This window comes from Panthera onca, chromosome B1, assembly GCF_046562875.1.
Source record: "Panthera onca isolate mPanOnc1 chromosome B1, mPanOnc1 haplotype 2, whole genome shotgun sequence".
NCBI classification, from domain to species: domain Eukaryota; kingdom Metazoa; phylum Chordata; class Mammalia; order Carnivora; family Felidae; genus Panthera; species Panthera onca.
Window position 1 is genome coordinate 71,069,205 of NC_138342.1, and position 9,827 is coordinate 71,079,031.

Here is a 9,827-nt window from a genome sequence, read left to right on the forward strand (position 1 = left end):
AGTGAAATCCAAATAAAGTATGAAGTTTAATAAATAGCAATGTACCAACGCTGGCTTCTTAGTTGTGACAAATATACGATGGTATTATAAAATATTATTAAGGGAAACTGATGAGAAGTATACAAAAGCTCTGTACTATCTTTGCAACTTCTTGTGAGTCTAAAATTATTACAAGATAAAAAGCTAATTTTAAAAAGTCCATTCATGCTTTCTCCAGTCATCTTTAGAAGCAAATGGAAACATATCTGATCTTGCTCATTGGGAGGCCCCTGTTCTATCCTTGGAGTTAAAAAAACAATACAGTGGATTCATGTCCATTTGTGTACATGCCTTAATACTTTTTCTCTATTTTCTCATAACTGGCTTTTTGCATCCTTGTTTTCATTTTGAGTTTTCTTGGTGACATTAAAGAAATGGTCCCTTAAACTTCGTATCTGGGAAGTGAACACCTGAGATTCTTCTGCCAAAGCCAGAAAATTCCACAATAAGTTTAAAGAATCTGAAAATTATGCTAGAAAATAATTCAAGCTAATTACTGCCTAAACAGTTTTAATAATTTATTCGAAATGGACAACCCAAGAATCACATGAACATATAGCCTAAGTTAATTATATTCCTTTCTATCAACAATATACTTAATTAACCCAAGAACACGTTTAAATGTGTGTATTCTTTATGCTATGAGATACCTCCATAAACTCTTTGGCCTATAATGGTAGTAAAATAATTCTCAAAAGGAAAAGTGCTAAACTGGAAGAATTTTATCCAGCAAATTCCCAGAGCTGAAATGTTGAAACATTTGCTGTTACGATACTGCACAGGATACTTCAAAATGTTTTATAAAATGTAATACAAATAATATGAGAAAATTTCTATCAAATCTATGGCCATTGTATTTTGGGGGTATAGAATTAGACCCAAGAAAACTACGGGATGTATCCTCGAAATTCACAGTGAATCTATTGCAATACAATAAGAAAGAAATGTAATTGGGACATTTTATTTTCCCATGTCCCCAGACACTGATCAAACTATGAGGTTCTAGTCAATTGAAAATAGATACAGGAAAACTAGAAGGGATAATCTGGCTCAAGGCAAGATTGAGGCAATAACAGTACCTACTAAAGAATTTAGTGATATTGAGGAGAGTATAATCCACACTAAAAATCTCTTCAACATTCAGCAGGCAGTCTTTTTACATAATTCTTATACTAGTAAATATGCTTACATAAATCCATGCTTTTTTTGGACAGTTTTGGTTTTAATGTTTAATTTTATTTGACATAATTCAAAGAAGTGGAGCCAGGGCTAAGAAAGGGCTTTTTTGTTTATTTTTCTAGATGGAAACAGATGTGTATTAGAGAACAGTCCCTCATGAGCAACTAATGTACTGCCGTCACAAAGCTCAGACACTATTGCATTTATTCATCCTGAGGTTTCACATTCTAGTGAAAAGCTTTCTCTATTTAATTTTAACTTTAAAACTTTCCTGAGTTGGACTTCACATACTGTCTTCTTAAAAGGAAAATGCAGCCTTGTTAAAATTCAACTTAATTTTTCTTCTTTCAGTTGTAGAGGAAATCTCAAAAAAAAAAAAGCTTTCTTGCTTGTAGGGTTGTCTTTCTATCACTTTCCTCAAAAATAAAAATTGTCATGTATTTCAACATTGTATACTGTACTAATCAAAAAGATATTTCTATAAAATATAAAGAATTATTTAGTAAACAATGGTTCGATATAAGTAAAACTATATTTAAGTCATACCATATTCCCATAAAGAGGTAATTATAAAAAATGAAACTGTAAAGATCTAAAGATAGCTCTTCTTTTTCTCTTCTTCCTCCCTTCTTTTCCAGAACAACTCACTCATAAAGCCATTAGGTAAAAGACAAGCAGAAGAAGCATTTTCACCAGGATAGGGAAAGCCATGGTAGCCCAGAATGAGGTCAGATGAGCATCTGCATAGGAGGAAGGGCTAAACAGGCGTATTGGAGACTGTGCAGGGTGAGGAGGTACTCATGCATGAAGGTGGCCCAATTTAGAGTATGTGAGACTGGGTAAGAGGAAGAGGGAGTCCACGTGGTTGTGCCTGCAGTAGCAGCCCTGCAGGCCAAATGCAGTAAAGTTGTTATAAGGAAGGTGATGGTGGTGGCAAAAGGAGATTGGTGTGTATAAAGGAATTGATTAAAGAAGTGAATGTATTAAAGATAATGAGAGCCAGGGAGAAAATGAGATTGAACTTCCTGATGATGGATTGGAATCGGAGGTGCCTGTGTGAACATAATGTTTTTCAGTATTGTAGATTTCTATGGAAATAAACATAGATATAAGGGTGTGGTGTGTGTGTGTGTGTCTGTGTATACAAATATTCTCTACCTCTGTCCATAGACAGGGAATGGGAGCAGCAATATCACAGTAGTAATAATTGCACCTACAATGCAGATCATGGTTTCCAAATACAATTCTTCCCTAAAAAGAATCAGGGATCTTTGAAGAAATGACTCACTTGGGGTGCCTGTGTGGATCAGTCAGTTAAGCACCTGACTTTGGCTCAGGTCATGATCTCACAGTTCGTGAGATTGAGCCCTGTATTGGGCTCTGTGCTGACAACTCAGGGCCTGAAGCCTGCCTTGGATTCTGTGTCTCCCTCTCTCTCTGCCCCTTCTCTGCTCGCACTCTGTGTCTCTTTCATAAATAAACACACACAAAAAATTTTTTTTCAAAAGAAATGACTCATTCAAAGGCTGAGAAAAAGAAAGTGCAAATCAGCTTGGAACACCTTATTGTGGCATTAATAAGGAAGTAACAATGGGTGACATGCCAAAAGGACGAGAAGCCAGCTTACTGGGACTCAAGACTCAAAGCTTTCCTAAGAAATATTTAAAGTTCCTATCTTTTGCCTAATTTTCTATCAGGTTGTTTGCGTCTTCATCATACTGCTTTTCAAGATTCTTTACCTATCCTGTAAACCAATCCTTTCTAGGTTATATGTGTACAAAATGTGTTCTCACTCATGGTTTATCTGGTCACTATCTTTTGATAAACCACCATTATTAATTTAAATGTAGTTGAACTTACCAATTTTTTTCTTTATGGTTTGTGATTTGTGGGCCTTGTTTTATTTTTTTAATTTTAAAAAAATGTTTTAATTTATTTTGAGAGAGAGAGAGAGAGAATGTGAGTGAGGAGGGGCTGAGAGAGAGAGAAAGAGAGAGAGAGGATCCTAAGCAGGCCCTGTGTTGTCAGTACAGAGCCTGACTTGGGGTTCAAATTCATGAACTGTGAAATCATGACCTGAGCCAAGACCAAGAGTTGGATGTCCCTGTGGACTTTGTTTTATAAGTTTTTCCCACACCACGTTCATAAAGACAGTATCCTAAGTTGTCTTCTAAAAGTTTACAAGTTTTACTTTTCACAATTCGGTCCTTAATCCACAGTCTTTGTTTACACATGGAGGAAATGTAGAGATGCAATTCCTTTTTTGCATATGGGTAACCAATATGCCAGCACTATTTACTATACTAAGGAAGAGTCACTCCTTTTCCCTGAGTATTCTATCCCAACATCACACCACACTGCTAAATCCTTATAATAGATCTTAATACCTGGTAATCCCTGTTTTAAATCTTTAAGTATATTTTAGATGATTTTAACCCTTTTCTACTCCATGTAAATTTTAGAATAAAGTTGTAAGGTTTCACATCCAACCTTTTAAGATTTTAGTTGGAATTGCATTGTACCCATAAACCAAATTGACAGGGGATGTCTTTACCATATTCATTTTTCCTATCCATGAACATGGTACTTCATAAAAATATTAAACTTTTGTACATATAAAAATAATAATGAGAAGACAAAAATGGGGGAACTATTTCTAACCAACATGATAGTTCGAAGGTTTATAGGTGTAATATTTTTAAATTTCATACTAAAATACCATGGAATGATGAGAAAAGATTTGACCAGATAATTCATAAAGAAGAAACACGAATTAGAAATAAATATATGGAAAAATGCCTGGCCAAATTAATAGTAAAGAAATGCAAGTTTAAATGCCCACAAGATGCTATTTCACCTATCAAATTAAAATTATTTTTTAAAATGTTATTAATGGTCACATCAGCTTGAGTTTAAGTGAAAATCAGCCCTCATCAGGGTTGAAGTCATGGGGTGGGCTTGCTAAAAATCTATTTGTATGCAAACTGAAGAGCCTCTTGGAAGAGAACACTTTAGAAGGAAGAAATTAGAAATAATGAGTTTTGGCCAGTAAAACAGCAATTTTCCTTGGTACAATCTGGTCTGTCTTTCAGATATGTCTTCTAGTTCAGTTCCCCCATTGAACTCCTACAGAGGAAAGGAGAGAGGCCATTGGGGGGGGGGGGGGGGCGGGGGGAGGGGAGGAAAAGGAAAAAAAAAGGAAGGAAAAGAAAACAAATCTAAAAGAGCAATTTCATTATTTTTGAAGCACTGGAGCATACCAGCACAGCTTGAGGCCTTTTAAAGTGACACACTGGGAGAAAAGGCACCCTCCTGCACTTTGCACAGAACTTTCTAAAGCTCCAAACCTCAGCTACTGGGCTGAGGCAAAGCCAATCAAAAGGAGGTTGGTATGTGAACACAAAAGTGAAGTCCTAGGCACTTTTAGAAAAACTTGATCACAGGGTTTAGAGAGAATTTCCAAAAGCACTAGAGGTCCCACATCGGCTAGCAAGGTGGGATAAAAAAGTAACATTGAACTTCTTAGTTTTTAATATGGCCTCTTTCCATTCCCCTAAGTTAATAAACTAATGAGGGTTGGGAAAAGCTAAGGTTAAATTATTATTCATTATCAGCAAATGTACAAATCACATGCCCTCAAATACTGTTGTTGAGAGTAGAATTGAGACAAATTTTGGGGGAAATATTTTGCAAAATATATCAAGATTATTTTTTAAATTTTAAGTTTTGGCCCTAAAATTGTCCCACTAAAAATCTTGTCTAGTAAAATAAGTAAAGAGACATAAATAAATATGAGTCCTAGGACAATTGTTGTAGTACAGTTACAATAATAAAATCCCCAAATGATCAATGATCAATCATAGGAGTATTAACCTTAAAAAAATAATGTTGCCGGTTATTTTATCAGCAAAAATGAGTTTATTTGGAAAAAGCAGAGAATTGCAAGCCAGGACAAGCAAGCTACAGCAAAAAACATAGGCAAGTTCAGAGAACAAAGGAGAAGACCACTCTTTTATTGAGGAAAAGGGGAATTTGGGAAGGCTGTTATAAACAAAAAGTCCTTTGGAGTAAAGTAGGAGTTGGAAGTATAGTGACTTATCATTGGCTGAGTTGTGACTGTCTCTCATTAGCTGGGCTGTCACCAGCGGGAGGAGGTAAGACTTTCTTCCTCTTGCCCTGACGGTAAAGTAGTACTCCTGTTCAAGGTCCCTCTCTTCCTACTGGGTCTGCAATTGATAATGAGTGATAGGATATGAAAACTCCCCCTGACAAACCTCCTGACTCCATTTCATTGAAATTTCTCTATAATATTTTCACAGGAGGAAGGTTAAATGAGCAATGGGACAACTAAACAAATGGGTAGATGATTAAATATTATGCAACTCTGTATTAGAAAACACTGTTGATAGTAAAACATAGGGTATCAAATTGAATGTAGAAAGATACACCTATGTTGGAAATTTTTAACTAAGGGATTTTCCTTTTGTAAAATTACTTCTTTTGCCCTGTAGGTCTCCACTTACTGGATCAACCAATGCCTTAGGAGAAGAGAAATCCATTGGCCAACTTGAATGCATTTTTTAACTCAAAGCCGGCTTACCACTCTAAAGCAAAGCATTGATACATAAGAGCTAAACGATTGTGAGAGAATTGGGGCTCTTTGGAATCAATAAAAAGGTCATGATTGTAATACTGAGGCAGAATCTAGAAGACTTGCATATAGACATGATAAAAATGAGTCACAGAATAAAAATAATGCAGTATTTAACATAAAGTCAATTTCCCACCTGGTGGAAGGAAGAAGAAAAATTCCCTCCTATGTGGCAGAGAAAAGACTGGAGAAAGACGGAAAGAAGAGAAGAAAGTCAAATGTAAGAAGAGTCCCTGAGAGGACTGTCCCCTTCCTGGACTGAAATTCAAGATGGATACTTGTGCTGCAAAGAGGTTCCAGGATCTGAGAAAAGAAGGTACTTTTGTTCCACTTCCTTCATGAAATCAGGGAAGAGCCACTTTTGGAATGTCCACTGACAACCTAGGGTGGCTACAGAAGTCTATGAACGGCAGCAGGTCAGGACTAGAGACAGAGGGGGCCTGTGAGAGCCACCCGCCCCCACAATCCGCATGGTTCCTGCAGAGGGAAATGGAAGGGAGCTGAGAACAATGAGACAGCCAGCTTGTGGGTGGGTGGGGGTGGGGGATGACCACAGCAGAGGATAAGGAGGCCCCATACTAAAACCAAGGGAGATGGGCTCTCAGCGACAGCAGGGAAAGATGACAAAACTCCCAGCAGCAACTGCACCGCACTGCAGTGCCGGTGCCCAGAACATGAAGGATGTGCTACATTAGCAGGAGATCCGTGGGGCCAGGAACCCATAGGCAAATCTACACAAGGCAAGACCAGAGTCAGAAAGGACTGGATGGTAACACGAAGACCAGATATCCATCCTGCTGGCAGGATGGCAGCATGAACTTCCTCTGTTCTTAGAGGCCATCACAGGGAGGAAGGAAGTGGGAGGAAGGGGTGAAAAGAAGAAATCCTGAGAGGGAGTCTGAACTGGCAACAAATTGACTTTAGTTCAAGAGAAATTTAAAGTTATTTTTTACTCGAAATTCTTTACTACAAAACTAGGACATCTATATACAATGCTATATCGACCTATCCAGTATTTGTTCTCTCTTCTTCTGATAAAAGCTACTTAGTTTCCTGGGTCCTATTTTTTCAAGGCCTGGGTGTTTCTTTGATTTTTGCAGCCTGCCAAGAAATTCCTTTCCTTCCTTAAATTTGAAACTAGGTCAGTTTCTGTTATTTGCAACTAAAGAATGCCGGCTGATATGAAATACATAATCCTAATTTTGTAAATGCACAAGAACACACTGGCACACACACACATCTACATGTGGAAAAGATTAGAAGGAAATAAACAAAACGTTAATAGTGATCACTCTGGGTAATAGGATTACAAATACAGTTATTTTCTTCCCGCTTCATTTCTAAATTTTCTCTTCTCCATAATGAGTATGCACTGTATTTTTATTCAGAATATGGAAAGATAGAAGTATTATCGACAGTGTCCAGGAAAATAACATTAGGAAGCCCAGTTACATTAACAAGATGTGTCATAGCTCTTTGTCTCTTGGCATCCAGGACCAGCCAGAAGCAGCAAGCATAAGAACTGGAGGGCAGGGTGGTACAGTGGGAAGAGCACGAGATGATGGGCCTAGAGACCTGAGTTACAGCTCTAACTCTGTCACCTGTTAGCTTCAAGTCTCACAACCTCCTGAGCCTCAAGTTTCTTCATATGTGAAATGAAGGGTTAAACTCTCTATAAGATCACAGAGGTCACGGACCTGTCAACCAGACCTTAGCTCAGGTTCCAACTCTCAACATTTCTGGGATATATGTGTGACAGGACAAAATGTCCCGGTTATGCCAACCAAAGTTTTAACTTTCGGAACACCCTCAAAGGACCTCTGCTTATTATTAGGCTTCTGAGATAGAAACCTAACAATATCATTTTGATGTTTTCCAACTTGTTTTCCAACTATCTGTCAGAAGGGACACTTTACAACCCAGGATTGCCCGATACCAGAATGAGAGTACAGTTAGTGCTTGACCCCGATGTCAGTCCCAGATCAGCCTAAGAACCTCAAACCCCACCATACTGGGTTGTGCCATATCTCTTCCTACCCATAGCACATTGCCTCAGCATGCAGTTGGTCATCAGAGCCACAGACAGCAGGGAAGAGCTTACAGAGGGACCTAGTGAAGGGCAGATTTGCTACTGCTGCCACTTCAATCTAGGAAATCACAAAGCCAAGGAAGCTCAAAGGAGTGTGGTACAATATTTCATACCACATCATCTGTTAGTGGGGGTCTGTCTTGGGGAGGGGACAGGGGACGTAGACATAGCCCAGATGAAGTAGGTACACAAAGAAGGGTGCGGTTTGAGTGGAGCTGTAGAAATAACAAAGACCATACTTGCAACTTTTATATCTATTCTAAACTAACCATGACCTCATCAAGCTAATCTCTCAGCTATTTTTTTTTCTTCTTCCATTCTTGTATCCATGTCTTGCAACTTCCTCTGGGAATTTTCTTCCTCTTTTTATGTATAATGTCTAAAAGTCCTCTTTGGCTTGCTGAGGACAAACTCTCCCTGCACCAGAGTGATGCATGACCTGAGACTCTTTCCATCATGTCTCAGGAGACCTCTAACTTGCAGGGGTCTAAGGAAAATATAAGCCCCAAACCTTTTAATTCTGTATAGTAAAAATCTATGGCCCTTTTTTTCTGTTCATCTTAGTTTCTAACCTGAGGGGAAAAAATAAAATGGAAATGGACTGGCTAATCTTTTCCAAGAAAAACTTGAAATTTTTAAAGTGCTAAAAGAAGAACTAAAATTTGAATGCAGAAAAGATACAATTAAGCACACTTGCAACTTTGGCAAGTGCATTAAGGGGAGTGTAAAGGGAATAGACTGCGTGGGAGTCAGGCTCAGTCCAAAGAAAACAGGCCCAGGAATGTTTCAAGATGAGATCTAAAGAGATGGAGTGAGTCACTAAATGAAGAAGGGAAAGGAGAACAGAAAACACCAGAAGAAAGTCATCCCAGTGAAAGGAACCCCAAAACTAGCAGTGAGGAACTTTAAAGAGTAGAAATGAAAAAAATATGATAGAAATGTTATTAAACTGAGACTGAAGAAGAACAAGCAGAGGGAAATGGTGATTTGTCTCTTTGCCAAAGTCAGTGTTGCTGATGGGGAGGGAAGAGAATGGAGAATGTGGGAGGGATGGAGGAATTCCAATAAGAAGGTTATCTCCCCCAAAGAATGCCTGAGAAGGGTTTTTTCCACAAAAGATTAAGTCATTATTCTAAAATAACCCAAGAGGTCATGCATTGCCTCTCGGGTGCTTACTAGTTTAATCCCTGAGCAGAAAATCATTTTCTAATATGAAGTCCGGGAGCAGGAGGTAACAGAAAGGATAAAGATCCCTCAAATTAAAAACAAGAAGGCATTCAAATGACTTATGGTTTAAACGTGCCCCCCCGCCCCACCAAAAAACTGCTGATTCTGCAGACAAGGGTGACCTAACAGACTACATCATAGTTAACTGCCTACCAACCATTCTTACTGAAAATACAGCAGGATAGGAAGCAGCAAACATCTCAATAGTCCCTTGTCACTCTCATAAACTGCTTCAAGTCACAGTTTTAATTTAGTGAATCAGAGCATCACCTGCTTACATGCACCACTTCCAAATTTGCCACCGAAATTAGTGAGAAATGCAAACTGATTTAATAAACAGAGAAAATATATATAAAACAAACTGTAGCCACTTTAAGTATAGTTCAGTGATTAGAAAAAAAGATCACTGCTATTTTGTTGACATTGGGGATTTCTGGTAGTGGTCTATCTGGCAAGCTTCTCAAACAATAATTCTATTGAACTGCTAGAAAGGAAGTCACTATGACCAGATTGCTTCCTGTGGTGAACAAAGGGCTTTTGCTGACAGAGCAACTTCATGGTTACAGAGACAAGCCCACGAATTTTGTCTTTCAACACTGAAAATTGTTCATTTTCTTCTTTTTTTTAAATTTCACTATTTCA